Raw genomic sequence first — 27,847 nt, forward strand, 5'->3', positions numbered from 1 at the left:
GTCTTTCTCTTGCTCAGGCTGGTCTCGAACTCCTGAGCTCAAACAATCCGCCCGCCTCGGCCTCCCAGAGTGCTCGGATTACAGGCGTGAGCCACCACGCCAGGCCATAAAATGTGCTATCTTTGAAAGAAATTAGTTTATCTGATCTTCATAACTCCTCTTCATTTGTGCCAATATTCCAGCTTTACTCCAACTCTATTTCTTAAAGCATTTGACCTTGTATTTGTGTGTTAGTGTTCATGCAGTCATAAATACATGTGATTCTCAAACAAGTATTTAAAAATCAAACGGATGTTATAATAAAAGCTCAGTAGATACTGATTTCTTGTAGTTTTAAAGAGAATTTGCGACAGATTTTTCAGCAGTTCCAGGAGATAGTGTTCTGACACTTGCCAGCTGTGAGGACTGTATTTCAGGTAAACCAATATAGGTTCCATTTTACTCAATCATCGTGTTATAGCTGCTGAGGAAAGAGTTTTAGATTTCTTTAATTTTTTTAAGAGAGAAGATCAAAAACACCAAATGAATTAGTAATGAAGGTGTTTGCATTTCATTTTTATTTCAATATAGAAACAAATTAAATTTTCACATCTTACTTTCTATATACTCAACGGTCATATTGAGTCTTACTGTAAAAATAGTGATGAAAAAACCATTCTGATTTTTAAGCCTTTTTAACCAGGAAGCAGTGATCTTAAGGTGATGAAATCAATACAGAGATGTTTAACTGACTGTATTTAATATAAAATTGTAGAATAGACAGTTAAAGATAAAATATAAATTACAAGAGTGAATCCCAAGTGTTAAAGATAAGTACAGTTCCTGATATTTTGCTTTGAATATGTAAACACATATTCATAAACAATGTCTTTCATTTTAATTGAGATTATTTTTTCTAATTAGGTACAGTCACATACAGAAAACACACAGTTCTCATTGGGCATGGTGGCATATACCTGTAATCCCAGCTACTAGGGAGGCTGAGGCAGGAGGATCAATTGAGCTCAGGAGTTTAAGACTAGCCTGGGCAATATAGCAAGATCTGTCTCAAAAAAAAAAAGGAAAAGAAAATATACAGGTCTCAATACCTTGACGGTGAATTGGGCAGTTCATTGAGTTTTAACCAATCTATTCACTCATATAATCAAACCTCAATCAAAATATATAGCACGGTCATCACTCCAGAATCCTCTCTCATGCTCTCAGTATATGTAACTTCCCCTACCACAGAGCCAACCATATTCTGATTTCCATAGCTTAGTTTTGCAAGTTCTAGAATTTTACATAAATAGAATGATAAAGGATATGATTTTTTTCCATTTGTTTATTTATGTTGGTTTACTTTTCTCCTTTTTTTGGACTCTGAAGATGATATCTTAAAACATTTATATTTAGATATTACATTTTTCTAACATATTTATAATTTTTTCATAGCACTGTTTTAGCTGCATCCCAGTAAGTTTGATATGTTGTGTTTTCTTACCTGTTCAGTTCAAAATCTTATCCGATTTCCATTGTGATCTCTTCATTGACCAATGGGTTATTTAGAAGTATTAATATGTTGATTGATTTCCAATTAACTTGGGTTATCTAGTTTTCATTAATAATATTTAATTATATTGTCATCAGACAGCATATTCAGTAATGTTTCAACTTTTGAAATTTATTGAAACTTGTGTTGTGGACCAGCATGTAGTCTACATTGAAGAAGGCTGATTGACTTTAAGATAATGAGTATGTTCCATCTTTTGGCTGCGGTCTTCTACATATTTCTATTAGTTTAATGTGGTTGATGGTATTGCTCAAGTAGTATATAACTGTATTGTTTTTTTATTTTCTTTTGTCTATTTCTTCTTGCAATTATTATGAGTGATATTAAATTTCAAGTTAAAATTCTGAATTGGCCATTTTTTAAAAATCTGTCAGTGATGTTTTCACTTTTAAGTACACGTACTTTTAGAATTATGTTGTAAAATGTATGGGAAGCTATATTATTATGTGAATACACATGATATGCCATAATATTTAAGTATCTCTTTATCTCTGGTTATGCTGTTTTTAAAACCTACTCTGTCTCATAGTAATATACCATGCCAGGATTCTTAAGAGTTTGCATGGTATATTTATTTCTAAAATTTTGATTACAACCTGTTTGGTGTTTTTATATTTAGAGTTTCTCTCTCATAAACAGCATATAGTTGGGTCTTCATTTATTGGTACTCATAATCTCTAACTTTTAATAGCAATTATAAGCCTCTCTATACTTAATGAGGTAAGGTCATTGGCATGAAGTTAAGTCTACCAACTTAGTTGTTTTTTATTTGCTCCCTTTCTTCACTGTAACTTTGATAGTATTTCTGGACATATTTTGGATAAATTGAGTACTTATTCTATTCACATTTCAACTTTAATATATAATTACACCAAGCTTTAGAGGTTACTTTTGGTTGCATTGCTCATTTTTTTCATTTTAAAATTACAGTTTATCCTAAATTAATATAAAGTCATTTTGAACATAAGAATCTTGCAATAAGTGTACTTTCGCTTATTCCATTCCACCCTTCATGCTATTGTCATATTTTACTGAAATATATATGACCCATGTCAAAATGTTGTTTTGATTAAATAGACAAAGTTCTTTCAAATAAATTAGAAAAAAAAAAAAACACAAATTGCCAGATTGCTAGCATGTGGAATGTTTGTGACTCTCAGGCATACGTTGTTTTTTAGAGGAGTTCCTAACACATCTCAATGAAAATGCATCTCTTGGCATGCCCTGTATTCGTCAGCAAACTTATATCCCCAAGGTATGTTTAAAATTGCTTTATATATCATGAGTTTTCAGCTATTCTAGAGTGTATAAAAGTTAACAACCAATCCCTAAATGTTAATATCACTGAAGCAAATATCAACTAGAATCTAGATCTGCATATCTTAATAAACAATTCAAATTACTGCAGCATATACAAAACATATACATACATGTACACACAATTTATTGACTTGATTATTTGCTTTTCAAAAAAACTATCATAGGTGTCTTAAAAATTAAATATTTTATTTATCCTACCAGATTTTTTCAGTGAAATTAAAGATTCATGATTGAAATATAATTAAAGGCAGTCCTTACTTTGCATGGTTCCAATTATGCACCAGAATTTAGTTAAGTAGAATTTATTACTCAACATTATTTAAATTTTAATCACCATAATATATTAGCTATATGTATTAATAATTACATAAAATACAAACTTTACTAATAGCCCTTCAATCCATTAGTCACTTCATAAATAACAGATGCACATCATGATCAGTGACTAATCATGTCACTTTTTTCAAAATCTGTCAGTAATTGGTCATAGCACATGTGTTATTCACTTCACACACAAACAGGTATTTATAATATCTGCCTCCAAATAACACACCTACTTCACATTTCAAAAAAGGATAATCAAAATAGGCAAGGCCAACAAAACTTAAAGTGCAGCAAGGAAATGAAAAGTGGTAATACTAGAAGTGAAATTTAAATCGAACAAACATAAATGGAGTTATAAATGTAGTAACAGACCAGAGGAATGTTGACAATATTGCAGTTTAGAGATTCTAGGTATACAAACAGTGAAAGCGAACTTATCAACATAATAAATAGGGAAATGGCTGAGATGAAAAAGATGACAACGTCCCAGACTAAGTGACATTATGACAAACTTCAGATTAAAGGAATTCTAGTTTGTATTGCAAAATATAGAAGCCACAAGGATAAAATGTTAGAAGCTGATTCAAACTTATAAAGAAATATGAAAATTCACTATCACATAGAAAAGGTACTCCCTTGTAACATAAACACTGTCCATACTACATTTGAAAGAGCACGGTTCAAACTACATTTGATACTTATTAATAAAAAAAATTTCACAAAGTTTCTGATATCTTAATTTACAATGTACTATTAGTTTTACTATTTTGTTGTAATTAACAACAGAAAGAAATATTTTTAATGTTGTAACAAAAGTTTTTAAAGTCCATGAAGTAATTGTACTTGTTCTCATTAAGATTGGTTTGTACGGTTTCAACATGCACAGTGATTTTTACTGTGAGGAATAATTGTAGTTTATGAAATTCCTCATTATTGTTTCTATAACCAAATTTTGTTCTAAATTCCACATGGGCAATAAATCATCCTCTTATTACAAAGCCACACAATATACCATGACTTCCAAATAACCCTTTTAAGATGTGCACTGATTCACAAAGCATATCAGGTAGTACAGAAGATGTCTCATAAATGATTTTCCATCCTAATAAAGAAATCATACTCCAAATGACTGCTCATTTATGTACAGTTTTGTATATAAGTGTCACATGATATCCTTAAAGTCTTTAACATTAGAATAAAGTCATTTTATTAAGATTACTAAATTGGGATATTAATACACATAAAAAAAATACAGATTTGCATATTGTAACAATTTTGAACCTATAAGAGTGCATTTGCTTAATACAGTGCTAATTGTTCCAAAATGTATAACATTTACAGAAAAGTATTTTTGTTTTTAAATAATGTTAAATACCTTAGGAAATGCTAATAGACATAATAAACGAATAGTTTTAACCCATTTTTTTTTTTTTTTTTTTTTTTTTTTTTTGAGACAGAGTCTCACTTTGTTACCCGGGCTAGAGTGAGTGCCGTGGCATCAGCCTAGCTCACAGCAACCTCAAACTCCTGGGCTTAAGCGATCCTACTGCCTCAGCCTCCCGAGTAGCTGGGACTACAGGCATGAGCCACCATGCCCGGCTAATTTTTTTGTATATATATTTTTAGTTGGCCAGATAATTTCTTTCTATTTTTAGTAGAGACGAGGTCTCACTCTTGCTCAGGCTGGTCTCGAACTCCTGACCTCGAGCGATCCACTCGCCTCGGCCTCCCAGAGCTAGGATTACAGGCGTGAGCCACCGCGCCCGGCCAGTCTTAACCCATTTAAATACAGAAATAAAACTAATAAATAGTCTAACTTTGGGGTTAAGTGCTTATGCAAATCTGAGGCTATGAAATCTGAGAAGTAAACTAATATTTAAAACCTTTCCATTAACCTTTACCTATCAAAATTTGGGCAAATGAATATATAATTTGTCATAATAAAGTATGCACACAATGCATTTATTATGATCATACAATTGGAAAAATAGCAAGAATCATAAATGTAAGTTGTGCATAGTAAAGTAAAAAAAAAATATTATATGCAGCTGATATCCATAGTTTGATTTTTTTTTTTTTTTTTTTCTTTTCAAAATCATTTCAGTAGACATATCTATCCATTCAAAAGCATGTGTTAGGCAACATGATTATTTACTCTTCGCTTTCTATGATACACACTCTGCATACATCACACTGTGAAGGAGTTAATTTAGCATGCATATATAAGAATATCTCAGATATTATAATACAGAATTATGGCTTTTGACCTGCCACTAAATTTATTCAAAATAGTTATTAAATTCTATAAGAGATGTGTCAGGAACAATCCAGTAGTTGAAACTTATAGCATTGTCAACCTAATTAGACTTAAATATAAATTCTGAATTAATGCTTATTCAAGGGACAGCCTGAAAGAAAATGCAAATAATGACCGGAGGATCCACATACTAACTCTCCCTCTCTAGAGTAAGTATTGTGCTCAGGTAGAGTGTTTTCTGGAAGTGCTGAACAATCCTGTAAGCTTCAGATTTGAAATACCAGTCTCCTTCATTGATTGAAAGGAGAGAATCTGTTTACCCAAAAAATCAAACAAAACCCCCCAAATGGCCCTTACTGGCAAGAATTGTTTCATGTGCTTATCCATGTGAACAACGGCATAGAATGCACTATCTGGTCAGTTTAGAACGTATGGTCTATGGAATCTGAAATAATCGTTGATTGTGAGATAAGTCCAGGGTGAAAAACCATGTCTAATTTCCCAGGACAATTGCAGTGTACACTTGATGTCCCAGTGTAGTCACAATAACATTCTCACTCTCAAAAGTGATTCCACTTAAAAAATAAATTACATGGCCATCCTAATAAAGGGTGATTTGATGAAACCAAAATAATGGCACTGTGCTGCAAAAATTTAAATTCTGGGCTTCAAAACAATCAATAGCCATTACACCAAGCAGAAGTATTCTTAACAAATGACAAAACAGCATTATATGTGTGTAGATCTCATTAATAAGGGAATAAACAAAGATACAGGGAAAGAAAGTGGAGAAAGGAGTGAGAGAAAATTCACTTGAGAAAAGAGCTACAGTAATGATATTATTCATTGTTCAATATTTATTAAATATTCATTATTTTATCATAAATATTAAGTCTATTCCTACTCAGAAACATTATCTTGAGAGCACAATGTTACATCAACATTTTTAGCTTTTTACCTACCTAGCTACTGAGTACTATGGAAAACTTCCAATAGAGGAAAAAAAGGTATTTGATCTGATCCAATCTTAAGGAAAATCTAACAGAATTTGTTTCATTAAGTTAGTGGAAAACATTTATCTTCATTTCTAATTCTATGTTTTGATACTGTCTCCTTAAATTGCCTTACGCTTCATGAAGCTCTTCACATTATATTTATTATACTACATTTAGCCATAAATTTCTTTTGTAAGTGCCAAAATCAGAGTTAGTCACACTAATTTCATCAGTATATACTTCAAGTCACCAGATAAGATACTTTGTATTGAATCATTATTAAAAAAAAAACAAAGACTGGGATTTCACTAACTCAAATACATGTCAAAATAATCAATTTGCAAATAAATAACAAATCATCAGAATTTTAGTATAAAATTATAGTTGTAAACATTTTGTTGAAGTTTACGGATAGCTGACAAAAAATGTAGCATGAGAAATTTTCAAAAGTGCTTATATCCCTTTGGATTTTGAAATCTATAAGAAACCAATTACAGTCCTATTAAAAGCACCACAAATAGCTGAATGATAAAAATTATTTTAGTTTCCAAAAATAATTGATCAGCTCTGCAGTCATTAAGGAGATCTCTGAATAGCAAGTCAAGACTATTGTAATCATTTGGAAAAGGACTGAAATCTTGTTCTTCAATGTAGCTACCAGGGTCACACCTAAGTATTGTCATTTTCAATAACTGCAGTTCCTCCATAAAGCCAGTTTCAAATGTCCAACCCTAATTCTACTGTTTCTAGATTTTTCCAGTGGCCTTCATTTATTATTCCAACTAAAAAGAATCTTCCAATCATTTCAAGATCGTCAATTCAGTGATAACCACTCTTAATTGTACCTCACCATGCTCATAAGTTTTTGTATAGGCTATCTCTTGCTGCACAACAGATTTCTTCAAAATTTGGGGGCTTAAAACATCACATATTTATTACCTCACAGTTTCTGTAGAGCACAAACCAGGCATAATTTACCTGGATCGTCAGCTTTGGGTCTCTTCCAAAGGTGTAATCAAGGTGTCAGTCAGCATTATGATTTAACGTAAAGTCTTGACTGAAGAAAGATTCACCTCCAAATTCACTCAGGTTGGTGTTGACAGAATTAAGTTCTTTGTGTACTGTTGGACTGAGGGTCTATGTTTTTTACCATCTGTTGACTAGGAAAGGGTTTCCCTGTGTTCTTTGTGACATAGAACCCTCCAACATGGTAGCTTACAAATTATGCTATGCAAGAAGATTATATAGAGAGTATGATAAAAAGACTGAAGTCACAACATTTTGGTCATATTCTTCTCATTAGAGTACTGGCATCCCATTACTTTGGTCATATTCTACTCATTAGAATAAGAGAGGAGGTCCATTACACACTATAGGACAGGGAGTTATACATGAGCATGAATACCACCAGGCAGGGACCATTGGGACCTATGTCATCAGCTTACCAAAGTCCTTTTTGTCCTATAAACACAACTTAATTTACCTAATTAATCATTAATATTATACCATTACATATGCACCTTGTCTAAATCCAATCCTCTACCTACTCTGCTCTTGTACCCGTATGACTGATTAAATATAGATGGAGAAACGCAGTCTGAACTAATTTTAAATCCATAACCATGAACCTCAAAGTGCTTGTAATGCTTTCAAAAATTATATCATTTTATTAGTTTTTCTCACTCTTCCATTCCCTTGAAATTTTGATTCACACATCACTCTCTCTCCTCAAATCCTCAATATTTCCTCGTCCATCTTCAATTTCAGTCCATCAATGACTTTGCTTCTTATTTAATTAAAAAAATAATTAGGTGAATATTCCTACAAACATTCAACAATACATCTATCTACCTACCTGTATCTGAGTTTATATATTTACTTTTACTTGCAATATATAGATAAGTTTCATGTGTTCTTAAAGTCAAGTCTTCTTCTTACTAAATACTATCTTCTTTACTCACGAAATCATGGAAGAATTACCCATTGCTTTCTTCCTGCACCATCATTTTCTCCTAAATAAATGCATCTCATCAACCTACAAACATATTATTTCTTAGTTTTACAAAGATTATTGTTGCTTGACCCATGTTTAGCTAGTGCTCCCAACCCTCAGGCACATTTTACTCCTTCCCTTCACAGAAAATACTCTTAAAAAATTTGCTAGTCCCTGACTCTTATTTTTTTCCTTCCATTCTCTTTGAATCTACTCCAATCAGATTTTGGTCTCTACATTTCAATAATGTTCTCTCAAGATCTACAAAGACATCAACTTTTTTAAATCAAACTGTAAATTGTCATTCCTCTTTCGTGACCTTTCAGCAGCACATGACTCAGTGGATCAATTTCTCTTCCTTGAAAAACATCTTCGCTTACCTTCCAGGACACTGAAATCTAGTTTTCTTTCTGCTTTCTGTCATTCCTCTATATCCTTTTCTAGTTTCTCACAGTTGTTCTTCTCTTCCATATGTTAGTATATCCTAGGAGCTGATTGAAAGTTTTGTCTATACTTATCCATCATCCAGTGTTGAAACTTTTCTTTTTTTTCTATACTTTCCACTTACTTATATTACCAACTCCTTTCTCCACATTCTCGATGAAAACAATAAATATTTGAGAAATATGAATAAAACTAAAATCTTATGTTCCCTCTCACAGTCTCTACTATAAGAATAATAGAAACTCTACTTTTTTCAGTTTCTTAAGGCAAACAACTTGATGTCATCTTCACTTCCCCTGTTTCCCATACACCTAATTTCAATCTGTGAGAACATTCTTCTTCTCACTTTAACTTCCAAGAATTTGGTCCCTTATTATAACCTTCACTGCCATTTTACTCATCAAATACTCCATTTCTCTTTTTCTGGATGATTGCAACAACCTCAAAAGTGATCCTTACCTCTTTCTTACTCCTACAGCCTGTTTTTTTTTTTTACCCCCCAAAATAGTATTATTTGGTTCAAATACAAGTCAGATAATTTGAACACTCTGCTGCTTACCATCCATTGCCTTTCCTTGTCACTTAGAGTACAAGTCAGAGTCCTCTCAAGGACGAAGATGTCCTTATATAATCTACCCTCTCTTCCATAAATTGTTTACTTTTTCTACTCTCTCTCTTGCTTGCTCTGGTTCTGTAACAATGATGTTCTTATTTTTCTCAAACATTCTTCCTGCCTCAAGATCTTTGTACCACCGATTCCTCCAGCTGGATTTGTTTTCTCACAGAAATATTCATGGATTTTTTTGTTTTTTGTTTTTTGTTTTTACTTTTTTCAGGTCTTTCAATAAATTAGTGTTAAATGAATTCATGAAACTACCTAAAACATGGTACTCTATTTAAGATGGGGAGTCTAAGAAAGGGTAGTAACCTGCCTCTACCCTTGCTTGAGTCCTCTAAATTCCTTCTGTATTCTAATTCCTATAGCTTTATGACTGGAAGGCTGTAGCATGAACTTCATGGTACAGATGCTGAATTATATGACACTGGCTAATTGTTTTTGCCTTTATTTTCCATATAAGGAAATCTATGTGAACTTTTCTATATGAACTTAAATTCTGCCAGATCTCCCAATTTGAACTGATGATCTGTTATCTGATATACTGTTCAGACTAATGTACCCACATGTTACAGGCAAATTATATTGTATACCAAATTCTTTTACCAAAGATGTAGTTTCAAGTGAATTGTGCATTCTAATCCATCTCTGAATAAATTATCCAGTGACTGCTAGAAGGCAGGGGGACTAAGAGACATTATAATAAAGAAGATAAAATACATAGGAAATAACTAAATAGGAGAAGTAGAATTAAAAATAAACTTGCCCAAACTAGTAAAATGAAGTTGAAATAACATAAATTCCTTTTAAAAATTAAAATAAAAATACTATATAAATTTTACTTGGGAGAAATACTAGAATGATCAGAATTATTACAGGAGAGAACATAGAAAAATATCATCACAGAACAGTCCATAATTTTTGTATTAATTAGATAAAATTATAAATATTTGAAAATGATACGTATTTAAAATTTTTATTGGTATTGATACAGAAAAAATAATTTCCAACAGCTGTCAGCTGGTAACTGCTGGTTGCTACCAGCTAGGCCTGCTGTTATCATGCTGTGTGTGAACCATTTTACAGAACTCTAACATCAGATGAAGTTACTCTGTGACTGTGACAGAGTGAGACAAAAATATGATACTGCTCTAATCATATGAGCACATACTAAAACAAGAAATCTACAGAACCACAAAAATCTGACACTATTCCACAAGGACAATATTAGAGTCACTCCATTACTACCACCTCCTAGGTAAATCATGGAATCACCCTCAATTCATGACAGCAACTACTCCAAAGCAAACCCCTACTTCCTTGCACCTTCCCTAAATCAATGAAAAACAATCAGAATCTTATTAGAAGCCTCTGCTAACATCTTCTTTCTGATACTCCCCAAGGTTCTTGTTGGTTTGTTGTTTTCTTTGTTTCCTAAGTTTAAAAATTTAACTTTATTTTACTAAAGGTGTGTTCCTAATGGTTTGACTGGTGGACATCAGGTATATAATTACTTAATATGGGATGAAAAGTGTTTAATTCCACATAACATCACCTTTAGAACACTTTGTTATATTTTGATAATAAAAATAGAAAATCTTGGATCAACCTTCAGGTAAATATTAAGTAGATTTAAGTATACATATATACTGTTTTGTAGTCAGAAAGGACAATTTGAAAAGGATAATGTAATTGAGTTCTGCTTGATGAAATTTTATAATCAAAATAATTGTATTTTAAATATGATTTATGGAGTACAAAGCATTATTGCATATCTATTTAAATTGTATCTATGAAATATGCATTATAGGTAATATATATTATTCTTTCACCTACATTTCCACACTATTATGTTAATATATAAAATGATTAACATGTATTTTTTTAATTTAATGATTAAATTGCTAACAACACAAACCCCAGAAAATATGAAGTTTTTTCTTTGTAAGTCAATACCATGGTTTTGATATACTTCGATTGAATTTTTTTTCCAGGAATAGTGTGATGAGAATTCAATTGGATTTTTGAAGTCAATATTCTGTGTCCTGGTAAATTAGCAGAGATGACTGATAGATATTGGAGACTTGTAATGGTGGGGAGGTGAATGATGAGAAATTACTTAATGAGTACAAGGTACATTATTTGTGTGATAGCTACACTAAAAGCACACACCTCACCAATGCAATATATTCATGTAAGAAAATTACAATTGTACTTGTCAAATTCATACAAATAAAAAAAAGGGAAAATAAAGCCAAAATGTGATAAGAGTATAGGGTATAAGAATCAAATGGGAAATTTAGGAACAACATAGGGCTACTGGTCTGAAAGCAGCAATGAAGTGCAAATGGGGCCTCATAGACTCAATGGAATGAGGATTTACTAATCAACATTCTTATTCTATTGGTCAACCTTTTCCATTTCAGTGTCTGCCTTTCATTTTTATTGCTATAACAAAATATCAAAGACTAGGTAACTGGTAAGGACAGAAATTTATTCCTTACAGTTTTGGAGTTTGGAAAGTACAAGATCAAGCCACCAGCAGATTCCTTGTCTAGTGAGGGATGCTCTCTGCTTCCAAGATGCACCTTATCGTTGTCCCCTCTGGAGAGGAAAAATGCTATGTCCTCACATGGCAGAAGGATGAGAAGAGACTAATTTGCCCCCTCAAAACCTTTTATAAAGCACTAATTCTATCATTAAGGGTAGAATTCTCATGTCCTCATCACCTCCTAAAGACCTTACCTCTTAATAATGTTGCATTGGAAATTAAGTTTCAATATAAAATTTAAAGGGGAAACAAACATTCAAACCTTAGCATAGTTACTGTAACAATAGAGGCAAAATAATATTTTGAAGCCCTTCCTGTGCTATGGATCAGAACTTGTGAGGTCTACTTAGATTCTACAACAAAAAAGCTATATCATTTTGAGAGTCACTGGCCTTTCTTATCCTTATTTTCCATTATTTCTATAATTGGTATAGTAATCTATACCCAATTGAATTATACCATTATATTTTGAAAACAAATTTTTAGAACATGTAAAAGTATTATAAAATATTTTAATATCACACAAAATATGCTTAATATTTATATTGTATGTTAGTACCAAATGTTATATCATTCCATTACCTTTTTTTCCTGTGGTATCACATATATTCATCCACATTTAGTTGACCTGGGATGGCCACTTAAGCAACTTTAGTTCAAGATTCTTGTCTCATATGGAAAATATTTCCAGGTTGGCGGAAAGAAATCTTCAGGTAGATATTGAGGAGACGTTACCTATCATGGAATAAAGAAGACAGGGCATGGTTTATCATTAGAAGGGGTTCCAAAAGAATAAAGTTAATAAGACAGAGGGAAGACATGCAATCAGCCACCTCTCTCAGATCAGCTAGGAAATGGTCTTAACAGACAAATTTGTAAAGTAGTTGCCAGATGTTTTACACCTAAATATTAAAGTGAGTTACCAATAACTTTCTTGACTCACAGAGGTTACATAGACATGATACCACAGACTTTTAGCACTTGAATCATAGAAGCTTCAAGCTGGAGAAACTTGAATACTGACAGTGATTTGTTTAACCCTATTCATCAAATCTTTTCATAATATACCTGCCTAACACTACAGTTTTGATAAAAACACATCTAGGCTTGTGGATCTCACCACTTTGCCAAGCATATTCATATTACTACAATTAAGGATAATTTTAAATAACATCATTGATTTTTTAGAGATATTCTAAATAATTTTGGCAGACTGAAACTCGACAAATACTTTTCTTCATAACAGCTAATGAAACAGATTTTTAAAACAGAAAAATAACAAAACATACCAATAACAAAAATGGAAGGAAGCATAACCTAAAAAATTAATTCTGTAACCTGGTGACGTAAAAAAGAAACAGAAGATTACCATGAAAAGAGCTAAGAGGCAGTGATTTAATGCTCAGAACCTTCACCTCTTTGAAAAGGTAGCCACTAACACAGCCCCAGTGGTTTTACCTCTGGGTATTAATCAAATTCATTTGAGTGTGGAGTGGATTTACTGGCTCACACATAACAATGAAAAAATGTGGCAGAAGTTATGAGGTATCTTGACACTATGTTATACAAAGACTTTGGCTCCCATCTTGGGATCTCTCTCTCTCTCTCTCTCTCTCTCTCTCTCTCTCTCATCATTCACATCAGGGTACATAAGAAACCATGGTAGGAACATCCCTATAGGGAATCTGACATGGCATAGTGATAAATTTGGGCTATCAATCCAACAGCACATAAAGAACTGAAGACAACCACACGAATTAGCTTAGAATCTCATCTGTCAGCCCCAGCCTACCCTTTTAGAAGATTACTACCCCAGCTGATAGCTTGATTTCAACCTTATGAGAAATGCTGAAGGAAAACCTCAGACCTCTTGTCTCACTCACAGAACTCAGAGGCAATAAGTGTTCTTTGTTTGTTTGTTTTTAACTGCTAAGTCTAGGGATAACTTGTTACACAGAAATAGGTAACTAATGCACCGGCTGCTCCTGAAAGGTACACTGCCTGGAGAGCAGGTGAGTAGCTCCTAGGTAGATAAAATTATTCAGAGGATCAATGGGCAAATAAGAGAAGGCCCCATGTGACAGATGCCAGATAGCAGGATGTGAGGCTTCTGGGTCACATGTGGAATTAGAAGCTCTATATTACTTTCTAAAGGACTGAGATATGTTTTAATCTTAAAATAAGACAAGTTAAAGTAATTTTATATAAAAAAATAACCAAATATTTTTAAAAGACCATATGCTACCACAGCTATTTACATTTCCCAGGACTCACTCTAGTTTGACTCAGTTAAAAAAAAAATTAAAAAAAGAATAGAAAAAGAAATTCTCATTCATTATACTGTGGTTCAGATTGAAAAATAATTTTTCAGTTACAATAAAAGTCAAAATGTTATTCATGATATCAAAAAAATTTGTTAGCTTGAGCAAAATTAAAAGAATGCATATACCATAAATCCATACATATCCCCTACACCCAAACACTACGCAAAATAAAAGGACTACAGGAAAAAAAAACCTAAAAAAAAGAAACAGAGTTTGAGATTATGAAAGGATAAATGGACACTATTCCACAGAAGAACACAGAAAGTTACTAAAGAACTACATGCCAGGAAAAAGAAAAAAACAAAAAAACAAAAAACACCAAGCATAGAACGTTTTCCAGGGAATTTATACGAAATGTTTTAATTCCAGATAGTTTCCACTGCATTATAAATAGTTCTAGAATATTGAAAAAAGAAAGAAACTCACTACACTGCTTTTGGAATGGAATAATTTAAGCAGCATTGGCATCGATTCTTCTTTGAATGGTAGAATTCAGCAGTGATGCCATTGGGTACTGGGATTTTCTTTGATGGGACATTTTTATTACAGCTTTTATCTCATTAGTTGTTATTGGTTTATTCAGCTTTTGGATTTCTTCCTGGTTCAATCTTGGTAAGTTGTATATGTCTAGTAATTTATACATTTCTTCTAAGTTTTACGATATATTGGCTCATAGTTGTCCATGGTAGTCTCTGATCTTTTGTATTTCTTCAGTATCAATTGTAATGACTCCTTTTTCATTTTGGTTTCAGTTTCATTCATTTATGCTCTTATCTTTATTATTTATTTACTTCTACTAAATTTGGGATTTAATTGTTCATGCTTTTCTAGTTCTTTGAGATGCATTAAGCTGTTTATTTAAAGTCTTTCTACTTTTTTGATGTAGGCAGTTACTGTTCGAGAAGTTTACTAATTTACTGACAGTTTTTATCATGAATGGGTGTTGGATCTTGTCAAATGTCTTTTCTGCCTCTATTGGTATAAACTTGTCCATTCAATTTAAGGACCTTTTAGTGTTATATAGATCTGTCCCGGGTGTGTTCCAACCAGAGGCAAACTGGTTGTTCAGTTCTCAAAATAGTTTGGTATGATGATTATGTTAGGTACAACAATGTGCAAATTGGAAGGGAGCCCAGGTATTCACACAACTTTATGACATCCTGTTCTCAAGATCACTTTTCTCTCTGCTCTGCTCAAAGCTTTTCTACTCCTAGAAGCAACCCTTCACAGTCCTCTTTCTACAAAGCTGAGTTTAATCCCTCTCTGTTGCACGTTCTCCACGACAGTATCTGTCTTTGGGGCCAAACTGCAAGAGCATAAAAATGAAAATTGCAACAGGAATCTCACCTACCCTCTTTGGACCTCAACTCCTTCATTAAGGAAGAAGGATCTCTCTCCCTTGAGTTTTAGATGCCTGCGTAGCCACTGTTTCACTGTTTCTGCCACTAAATTTCAACTTCAGGAATAGGGTTTAAAGGCATTAGACAGAGATTAAAAACAAACTAGGTGATTTTGCCTACTCTCTATGTTCCACAGTGACTCCTCTTCATTCTCTTTGAACCAGAAAGTATTTCTTTTGAAATGCTTTCTGTCTGTGCTCATTTTACAATTTTAGGATTTGCATCACCAATACATCTAGACCAGAAGATAAGGGAGGTGGGAAAATCCCACAAAATTCATTGTGAGTTATTCATTTTTTTAGTTCTGATTTTCTACTCTAATCTACCCACTAAAATGTGGTACTCAGAATTTTTAGATAGTTGCCCCAATCATTCTTTGAGGATTTTTAGTTGCATTCGCAGGAAGAGACAGGCTGAGATGTAGTTACTTCATCTTAACCAAAACCAAAAATCTCTATTTTTAATCTCAGCAAATTCATATTGCTTGCAGTATAATTATTTCAATCATTTCCTTATGTGTATTCATCACTTAATTGTGGTACTTTAAGAAAAGCAGCAGATATAATCTAGCTCAAACCCTCCTACATTTTTACATTTCCAGATGTTCATTAAGAATGTTCAGGGTTGCAATAAAACTACAGGACATAGGTTTTATATTTCAAAATTTCCTCTCCACTAAACATCAGAGAAACTATTAATATTTTAGCAAAACAGAAATCCCAGAGACAAAATCTCTAGCAAATCTAGATGTAAATATATTTTCACTATCCTCACAATTTGAGCAGATTTGGGAAACCACAAATGGCAAAATACCCATATGATTTCACCAAGGTGTAGGAGAAAGAGTAAAAAAGATAATAATCTTTAGATGTTTCAGATTTACCAAAAAAATAGAAAATCAAAACCAAAAAACCATATTACAAAGCCAAAAAATTATCACAAAGTAGTTTCATTCTTCAATCTGACAAGAGCAGCCAGATCTGAACTTCAAGTTTCTGTTCATAGGATAAGCAAATTGGTAATTATGTGGAACAGTTATTTTCAAAATTAAAGAAAATTAACAGAAATATAAGCTTAAAATTTTAAGTTGAAGTTCTTAAATATTAAAATTAATTGAAAATGTAAAGAATATATTTTCCAGTTCCGACTTTTACAATTTTAAATAATAACTCACTTGGTAGAAACAAACAGCCCCTGGTATTTAAATTGTGACCTCTAATTGTCATTTACTCCTCAATGAAACCAAAACTTCATGGATATATTTTGAATTCACTTCCGGGGCAGGACATGTACAAGATGAACCTGGTAAACATTCTAATTCTAGAAAAAAAGATGCCTATCACTATTTGCATTTTGCCAAGACTCAGGTAGCAACTTGAAGTGATTCCTATTGATCAATAATGAGGCAACTTCAGCATGAGTAAGAATAATACCATCAAAATATTGAAACATGGCAAATAGGTTAAAATCAATTACTTCATAATAAGATTAAGAAATAAATATGTATTGATTAACTTTGAAGGATTCTAAGATATCAACTCATTATGAAAACTAACCTTTGTGTGAAAATATTAAGTATTTAACCTTTCTTCACAAAGTAATCAATAGTTAGTCTGGACAGAAATAGAAATCTGAATAACAACAAATACAAAATGACACATTATATAAAAAACAGTATGAAGGGAAAAAATATCACAAAGTAATCAAATTGTGCCGGGTAAGGGATTTTTTTTTTTTAATATAGGAACCCAAACTATTACGTAAAGAAGCAATAACAGTATTAGAATACTACCAATTTCATACTGCTAATAAATTGATCTTGTGATTATTCAAATACCAAAATAAAATACGTAGACAAAGCATATCATTTTCCTCATAACAAATTACATAATTCCACCTGTGAAGTATTATTGCAAAAATATTTAGAGCTAAGTCAGATAAAGCATCTTAGTACTACTAACAATTTACAGAAAATAGGAAGCATAAGATACATGTTAAGAAAACAGTAGTGCTATCAGCAAAATCCAGACTCTGAGAAACTCTTCAAAGAGTAGAACTCAGTTTTATCAACAAACAAATTACAAAGACAGAAAGGAGAGACCAAGATTAAACAAGGGAATTTAAACTTTTTATACAGATTATAATAAATGAACTTGATTTTAGATAATTCAATTTACTAAATATATTATGGAACATTAATAGATTAACAAATCTGATATTTGTTACTAGCTTCAAAATCTTCACATGTGGTGGTGGAGGAGAAGAAAGTGAAGATATAGAAGAAATAAAATTGGACATGAATTAAAAGCTGTTGAAAATTGGTGACGAGTACATGAATATGGATTGTACTAGTTTCTCTACCTTTGTATATGTTTTTACTTTTCCATGAAGAGTTTTAAGATATAGATTTCAAAATGTAAGTTTGTTGATGTAATTAATCTGAACTAAATAAAATGCTAATGTGAACTCAGACATGGCTACAGCTCAAAATTTATTCTTTTTAAGATTTTTATCTATTGTGATGTTAAATTTTGTAACTCATTTCTATACTTCCAAGGAAAAATACAATAAGATTTCTGATTCTCACTTAATTTTAGGTGTAAAGACCTAAGGCAGTTATCCAACATTTTCTTGAAAATAAATAGGAATCAAAACCACTTATTGATATGTTTAGAGATTTATAGCAAACATGAGAAATTCATAAATCTCTATATAGTCAGTGGGCTGAGGTATATAGTTATTATGTGTGAATTCAAACTTGTTTTTTATAACATTACTTGATAATAGTATCATAAGGTCACAGTTCCAATTAAAATGACTATATTTAAAATATGTGGTCATAAATACTCAATTCTGAGTAAATGTAATTACAATTGAATAAGAATAAATATTACTATTTTGAAAGGTGCTTTTAAATTTATTGTTGTTTTTTTCTAGGTATATTTTTCTCATTTTAAAAAGTAGTGGTCCACAAAAACATTTATACATAAACTCTTAATCTGTCAATCACAGAAAAAATATGCAGATGATTTCTCACTTTTATCACACTTGCAACGCTCAACTTCATTGGCAAAAGCTGCAGTATTTTATACAGCAGAACTCTGAAAGCAAAAAGCACATTTTACATACCATTCCATTTGAGTGTATTTATATAGAAATAAATTTTGTTTACTTCCTTACATGTTTAAATATCTTATTCAAATGAGCAATCTGTCTAATGCTAAAGGGATTGGGAAAGATCAAACTTCTAATTTCCTGATCACATGCAACAACAATTCTACTGAGGTCCATTTATTGAATACCCATGCTATATTACATACAACTATTTACACAGATTTTTGCATCTGTCTCTGTGCTAATTTTAAAAAAGTGAATGACTCACTACTTTGTACTACTGAGTACAAAGGCACTTGAATTTTCCTATGTATTGGAGGACATGAAGTACTACTAGTTATCAGACTTCTCAACAACTTTAAAATCCTGAATTTTTTTTTCCTCAGTATTTTGTGATTGGTCAAGTTTAGTTCTGAGTATCAAGAATCCTATTTTTCTTTTCTTTTGTTATTTTTTGTCTAATTAAAGTATCAAACACTTGCATAAACTGACCCAAGTTGATGTGAATTGATCATTGCGGCTTAATTTATTCATGTCCTCTCAAAGTCCATCGTTTTTGTTGCTAAAGCTTATATTTTAATTCCTTCATCCCTTGGAATTGTACCCTGACTTCTTACTATCATTATGGTACCCTTTCCAAATTATTATTTTATAGCATTCTTAAAATATTCTACATGCAACGTTAAGCTGTTTTTTATAATAATAATGAGATTGTATCCTTTTTAATTGATAATAGAAACCTAAGGCCACATTAAATATACTTTTAGAAAATTATTCAATCCTAGAAGCTAGACACTTTTTTTTAATGTCAAAATATTAAGAGGATACAAAACTTTTTGTTACATGGACACATATATAACGATTACATCAGGGCTTTTATTGTGACTGTCCCCATAATAGTGTTCATTGTACCAGATAGGTAAGTTTCTACTTTCCGACCCCTCCTTGGTTTCTAATGTCCTTTGCATGACTTTGTGTCCATGTGTGCCTATCATTTGGCTCCCAATTATTAGTGAGTATGTGCGGTTTTATTCAATGAAGTATTTCTGCCACAATGTTACATGGTGTTTGAGATTCTACAGGCCATCAGCAGTCCCCAACCTTTTTGGCACCAGGGACTGGTTTCATGGAAGACAATTTTTCCATGGACATGGAGGGGAGGGGTGGGGGTCCGAGCTCAGGCAGTGATGGGCAGCTTGGTTCCTAACAGGCCACAGACCGGTACCCAACCACTGCCCATGGGGTTGGATACCACAGAGATAAGCAAAGCAAATAAATGTTATGTCACTATCACCATGTCTCCATATTTTAAGCAAATTCCTCTATCTAAATCATATGTTTTGATCTCATAAGGAACATGATTTTGCTCACTCTTCACTGTTCTCCAGCTGCTTCTCAGTATTAGCTGAGTCAATCTTGTCATTCTCCTCCTGTTAAAAAGTCATTTACATTTTATTTTTATAGAATTTCTAATCTGTTTTCAAATATATCTAGAGGACATTTCCATGACAAATACTACGTTACACCATATATGCTCCTAAATAAATTGGGATGAGTGTATGCCTACATGATGAGTGCGTTGCGCACCGTCTGGAGAATGGCCATGTTTGAAGGTGCTGACTGGGAAGGTGGGGGGTGGGGGGAGGGGATGGAGGTATGACTGCATGGTAAGTGCCAGGCGCACTGTCTGGGGAATGGACACGCTTGAGGCTCTGACTCAGGGGGATGGGCGGGACATGGGCAATATATATAACCTGAGCTTTTGTACCCCTACAATAAGCTGAAATAATAAAAAAAAAAGAACAGGAGCCAAGAATAAAAAGGGATAGAGCAAGGAACTGCTGGCTACACTATAAGCCTTGTGATGCTATTTGACTTTCTAACTATGTCCATGTATCATTTGGGGCATAAAATTTAAATTCAAAATAGAAAAGGTTTCTTTTCAACCCAGGTCATAGAAAGATACCCTTACTTCATTTTAATTAGAGCACACCCTGTCTACATTCAATTTGTGTAGTGGGTTGAACTGTGGCCCCCACAAAGCTAAGTACTAAGCCCCTGGGACCTGCAAATGTGATTGTATTTGGAATAGCATCTGTACAGGTGTAATTAAGTTAGGGAACAAAAAAACAAAAAAAAACAAAAAAAAGAAATTTTTAATTTTTTGAAATGTTAAGCACTACTTCCTAAATATTTTTCTCTATGAACTATTACTCCATTTTTCTCAAATTGTGATACTTTAAAAAATTAATTTATAGAATACCAGTATTAGGAGACATATCTTAAAATAGAATTATATATAATAATCTTATCTATATAATTTGCAATATTGATTTATAATCACTGAAAATCAACCTTTATACTTTCTGAAAAACAAATATTAGTTTCTTAAATTTTCTTCTAGAGTGGTTTAGTAGGTTGTTTATTCACAGTATAAATGATATATATTGCTTTAATAGAGATGCTTTAAGGTGACTATTATAGCATTTTTCAGAAACTTTTCAAATTTAGGAAGTTGACTAACAAAGTATTGACAAATAAAATGCAAATTATGTTTTCTGTCCCCTGAAATTTTATTGAAAACCAAACAAAAATAAAAGACTCCCTTAATGCTTGATGCCTTCAGCTCAATCAAAAATATCTGTAGGCCCATAAATTACTCTATTTTTCTTAAAAAGCAAAAAAATATATAATAAAAACTAGGTATAATAAATATTATAATATTTAAGAGGTAAAGCCTAAGTGTTTAGGAACTTGGTAATGCTTAAGGAAATTTTTAAGATTCACTAGGTTGATAACCCATGCAGTTTTCTTTCAGCAAAGATATCTTGAACAGATTCCATGTATCACCCACTAAAATATGGGCTGAGAATAAGAGAATGACTAACACACAGTTTCTGATGCCAGGGCCTTCAAAGCCCAGTGGAGAAAATCAATACACATAGATAATACCAAGAAATTTGACAGCCGTACTTACAGTCTTATGCAAAATGTGGTATGTGACCAAATTTTTTTTTTTAAACAAAAGTGTTGATGTTTTGCGAAAATACTTACTACAAAATTTACAATGAGGCAAAGTTACAAAAGTATTATACAATAAGATTTCAATAAAGAAAAATAATAAAAAGAAATTTATCAAAAAATCACCAATGATTATCTGCATGGAACTGTATTAAGCATAATATTCTAAATATGTATTCCTGCTTAAATTGTTTCTTTTAAAGGCTATATCTATATTTTAAAAATATATATTTATATTTCCTTTGAATTTAAAGAAAAAGAAAATTGGTACTCACATTAAAAATTGATAGAGCCTCTAGATGTGAATGATGAAGCAGGAAGCCATGTAGGCTATAGCTGCTATAGCATTTTTTTAAAAAAAAGATAAGGGTTTCAAATCTTAGCCATAGCAACATGAAGGTTCAGATATAATCAACAAATATAGGAATAGCAGACAATTAGGACTTGGTTTTATTTAGTTATCAGCCACATAGAACATAATTATTTTTCTATAGCTTCTTGTTTAATGTTTGAATGTGAAGTCATTCAATTCAAAAAGAATAAGAAAGGAGCCCAAAGTTTTCAGAAATAGTTTGTCCTATACTGTGTATGATGCACCTGTTGGATATCCAAATTATGATTTCCCAGAAACATCTGAATATAAAGCACTAGAGCTTATAAGAGATATATGGTTTGGAAGCATCATTTGAGAGAATGTATGTATGGGTTTGTTTATTATCTGAAATCCTGTTATAAGTAAAATGTTCCTAGGAATAATGTGTAGAGACTAAAAGCAGAAACTCAAGAAAAGAAAAAAAAGAGTGAGAGAAAGAGTTCACATAAGAAAACTCAAAGAAAAATAGGAATAAATATCCAGAAACACTGGTTAAAAAAAAAAAAAAGAATATAACAGAAGATGTGTCAATAAGACCAAAATATGTAAAAGATTTAAATTGAGAAAGTACACATATGATTAAAATGGTGAATAGGCAAAGTATTTATTTGTTGATATTCAAATGACCAATGCAATGTTAAAAAAATGTTAAGACTTGTATCACTACTAGAAAATCAGTTAGGTGAAGTTTAGAAAGAACCAGCTTTGGGAAGATAGGCACGTACTTACTTTACAACATTCCCCTTAAGAGTGCTGCAACAACCAGAGGGAATACTGTTAACCCCAAATATACATCTGAATTTGATACACAAAGAACAAAGTAGGAGGATTCTCAATGTTATTTTTTTCACAACTATGACTCATGGTAGTTAGCTTTTCATACCCGCACACTCAAGCAAAAGCCATGCCATGGGACAACTGCTTCTTGATGAAAAATGGCTTGTTCCAAAGTATGATGCTGTAAAAGGATAGTGGTGGAAGATAGTAATTGGGATGGTAATAGGACCAAACTGTAACTGGTTCACAGAAAACATAGCCTCTGGCATAGCATTCTTATCAAACAGAGAGAATAAATTATATAAATATTAAATTTATCTAAATGACTTCCCAGGGCTCTGGATGCCTGCCAACTTGCTCTGACTGCTGCATAATTGAACTGGCTCACAAAATTTACATCAACCAAACTCTTCCTTGTTAGTGTTTTAGAGAATGATGCTAATGGAAACCAATTGGAAAGTTACAGTGCTTTAGAAAAATCTATACTTTTCCAGCAAATGCCAGGGTTGGATTGATCTCTCTTCTTTCAAGAGTTAATAAAAGGAGAGAAAATAATCCCTCCTAAAAAATGTTTAAAATGTGCAGAAGAGCATAAAACTTTTTGAAAAAATGTTTAATAGAACAGATATATATATGTATACATATATACATATATGTATGTATTTTAGATGGTACCTGAATTCTCAGTCACATTTTAAAGTGTATGAAATCGGGGATTAAAAAATTTAGAAAGATTAAATAATTTGTTACTATATCAAAATGCAGATGGAGTTTAAGAGAGTGAAATCATTTGTGGACCTTAAAACTGAAACAATGAGAATAAAATCTGCATGAGATAAAGGCAGAATTAACACTGAAGAAAATATAATCAGTGATGTTGAAGGCCTCTTAGATAAATTTGTCCAAAATATAGAGGCAAAAATAGAGATTAGAATGACAGACACAGATGACAGAATATATGCATCTCAAATATGGATAATTAATGTTCAGTAAAGATTCCATGACAAATTCATAAGGACTTTATTTTAAAATTAAAAAATAAAACATTACTAAAATTACGTACAACACTACAGATATAAATGCAACCAGACAAAATTGAGGGAAAATAACTCCACCTTTAAAGGATAGCATTTTTAATATTAAGGATAAATGAAACATACTATATTATTTAGGCAAATATCAGGTTAGTTATAAAATTTTTTAAAACCCAATTTTAGATTCATATCATTACATTTAAAAAAACATAATACGGCAACATTTGAGGAAGAATGAAAGATAAATGAGTAAAAAATTTTTCCAAAGAAAGTTGGCATTTATATGTGCCAATGTTTAGGAAAAATGTGTAAAATTGCACATCTTTTCTAAAAAACAAGAGTCTGCATTTATGTATATGAACACTGGAAGATATATCACAGATGCATGAGAGTTCAAATTAAATTAGAAACAGAATATAAATTACAATGGTTAAGAATATCAGACTAAAGTCAGTCTGCTCAACTCTAGTTTTTGACTCTTCTTTTACTAGTTATGCAATTTGGATAAAATTACTTATATTTTATAAGTAAAATACCATCCACACAGTATTAAAAATTAAATAAATTAAGGAAAGTGCTCAATACAGCAATATGTTTGACATATAGTAAGCAAAAAAATAAATGTTTAAATGAAGAGAGAGAAGTGAAATAAAAAGATGGAGACAAAAAGGAAAAAAGTGGAGAATAAGAGTAGGAAATAAACTGTAAAAAGAAGAGTTTGATGATTAATATTAGAATGATAGAATAAATATTTTGTATATCTTCAGTAAATAATTTGTATAACAAAATGCCAAAGTTACTGAGACAAGGAACTGGAATGCACTGGTTCAGACATTGCTTTAGACATTGCTTCAGGCATTGTTTAATTGTGCAGACATTGCTTAACTGAATCAGGAAGTCTCCACAGGAGGTTTGTAATTACCCTGATCAAAACAAGATGGGGGCAGAACAAATTCCAACTAGTCAGAACCAAGATGGCACAGGAATTGACCACTTCTTGACCTTACGGCTTCATTATACACCTCAATACCATAAAAGTTTCTAAAGAAACCTCCTACTCCCATCATGCACCTGATACCATGATACTAAATGATTGGCCATATTTAGTCAAAAGGAGGGCATTACTCTAATTCCAGGAAACCACTTCCCTTTTCCAAGAAATAACATGAATATTCCTCTCCTTGTTTAGCCTATGATTAAACTGTTGCTTAAATAGAGGGACCCAAGGAACCATGGGGCCAGATCTCCTCCTCAGGAGTAGATTTTTTATACTTCTTGAACAAAACTCCCTTTCACTTTATATACCATGGGCTTGCTCGTGAATTCTTTCTTGTGCAAAGCCAAGGATCCACGTGGACTTAAAACGATTCCCAGCATTGGGAGTTACTTTCCTGTGTCATTATAAATAATTACTTCCAGAAAAACTACATAATTAATATAGTTATCAATAATTAGAGTTGTACTCCAAGAAGCAGGAAGACGAAAAGAGCATTAGTTACTACACTAAAAAAAGAAAAAAAAAAAAAAGGTTTGGGATAAGAGGAACACATAGTACAGGTGGGGGAAAGTTAAAAGAAAAAGACCCTCTGCATAAAATTTCCCTGGGCCCAACCTATTATTAGAGATCTCTTACCAGTGGGTGAGAAAGTGTCACCTTGGACAATCAGCAGGCAAGCAGCACCAAGTAGCAAGACACCCCAGGCTACTGAGGGAGAAGGGTGAGAATGGAGTGAGACCGTCTTTAAGGGGCAAAGGTAGAAGAAAGGTCTACAGCTGAAGGAAGAAAAGGAAAATTGAGAAGAGAAAAAAAAAAACTCTTCAGTACAACAAACTTATCCTAAGGTAATGCCAGAAGAATATGAAGCTTGTAGTACACAGAAAGTAGCCCCAGTAGCAGGAAAGTCCAAACCCAGCTCAACTTTTGACAGAATTAGTCCAGCTGACAAAATTATTATCCTAGCACACAGATACACTATTCAAGGCATATTTTTTATAATCTCAACCTCTAAAATTCTAGACATTGTGTTCAGAAATGAATTAAAATTTTTAAACACACAGAGGCCAAGAATAAAGCAATTCTCTCTCAAGAGAGGTGATTAACAGAAAAATATTCAGATACTATCCCAATATGAATCTATAGGGGAGAGACAATAACATGACTTTGTTTTATATACTACAGGCTCTAATGGAAAAGGTAATCAGCATGTATGAACAGATTGATAAATTCAACAAAGATGACAAGTAAATAAATGAATTGGAATAATATAGTGGTAGAAGACAACAAACACAGTCACAAAGAGGAAAAATGCTTTTGGAGGGCTTATCAGTAGACTTGGCAGAGTCAGGAAAAGGATCAATTTCAAGATAGGTCTATAAAAATTACACAAAGTCAATCAAAAGACAAAAAGAGGTAAAGAAAAAAATATAACAAACATCTAGGAAATGTGGAATACTATCAAATAGTATAAATGTAATTAAAATCCTAGAAAGAAAAGAGAGCAAGAACAATGAAGAAGAAATATTTGAAAATATAATAGCTGAAAGGTTTTTGTAAACTCTAAAAAATACTCAACACTACAGATTTAAGAAGCTAAGAGTATCTTAAGATAAATATCAAAAATTCAAACCAAAAAAAAAAAAACCCAAAAGAAACACCCACACAACACACTTAGATTCAAACTGATGAAAACTAAAGATAAAAAGACAATATTGAAATCAACCTAAGGGAGGAGGGGGAAAGAACTCATTATACACAGAGAAACAAAGTTAAAAAAAATAGAATTCTCATCAGAATTTATGTATGCCAAGAGACAATGGAATGACATTTTTAGTATTCTAAAAGGAAAAAATAATGTGTTAAACCAATGAAGGTTAGTTTCAAAAATGAAGGAAGAATAAAAACATTGAAGCAAAGACAGACTGATAGAATTCATTACCGGAAGATCTCCGTTTCAGTTATGCAAGATGAGTAAGTTCTGAATATCTAATATATAGCAAGGTGATTAGTAGTAATAATACTGTACTGTATACTTGAAATTTGCTAAGAGGGTACAGCTTATGTATTTTCATGTACACAAAAAAGGTAACTACGTAAGGTGATGAATAAGTTAATTAGCTTGATTGTAGTGATGATTTCACAATGTATATCTATGTCAAATCATCAAGTTTTACACTGTTTTATTATATTTACAATAAAAAATATAAGGTCTGGTGACGGAAAAGAATATTAAAGAAAATTTTTGAGCAAAAACTCATAGAACTTTGTCAAAAAATAGTTAATTTTACCTAGTGCAAATAATGATTCAATGAGCTCAATATTAAAAAAAAAAAAAAGGATATTTGAGGCAGATTCTGCGGTTTGTTGCCCTGATCTACTCTTCAAGACTAAGGCATTTGTTCACACAGCTGCCAGGAAACTTGACTGCTACTGGCTTGCAGCTGGTGGTCCCCACAGCCTTACGCTGACGGAGTCTTCTTGCTCAAATGTGCAGCTGTTTCCTCAGGATCAACAAATATGTAATGACTGCTCAATGCAGAAATTCAATTTGAGAGGTCTGAATGGCTATGCCAGATCTAGATTTTTCCCAGGGCATTAGATGAGTCCTTCTGTCACAATTGAATTCCAGTCTAACCTCTCTCTCATCTTAATTCCACTTTTCTCACTACTTTGCAGGTATTTTTTTTTTCCACAGCACTTTCCATAAACCTGTCATGTAAATCCTACCTCAGAATGCATTTCAGAGAAAATCAAA

General features: G+C 32.3%; 1 long non-coding RNA gene across 2 annotated transcripts in view; it reads right to left on the minus strand.

The window, feature by feature from the left end:
• LOC123649113 overlaps positions 1-27,847 on the minus strand; it is a 226,587-nt gene that overhangs the window by 146,106 nt on the left and 52,634 nt on the right. The window contains exons 2-3 of one of the 2 annotated variants that reach the window (XR_006738871.1): positions 12,635-12,787; positions 12,011-12,105 (exon numbers count right to left, since the gene is read on the minus strand). This is a non-coding gene — a long non-coding RNA (uncharacterized LOC123649113). Of the gene's footprint in view, positions 1-12,010; positions 12,106-12,634; positions 12,788-27,847 lie in introns of those variants that run through there. The other variant, XR_006738873.1, reaches the window with a different exon arrangement.

This window comes from Lemur catta, chromosome 13 (genome assembly GCF_020740605.2).
Source record: "Lemur catta isolate mLemCat1 chromosome 13, mLemCat1.pri, whole genome shotgun sequence".
NCBI lineage: Eukaryota > Metazoa > Chordata > Mammalia > Primates > Lemuridae > Lemur > Lemur catta.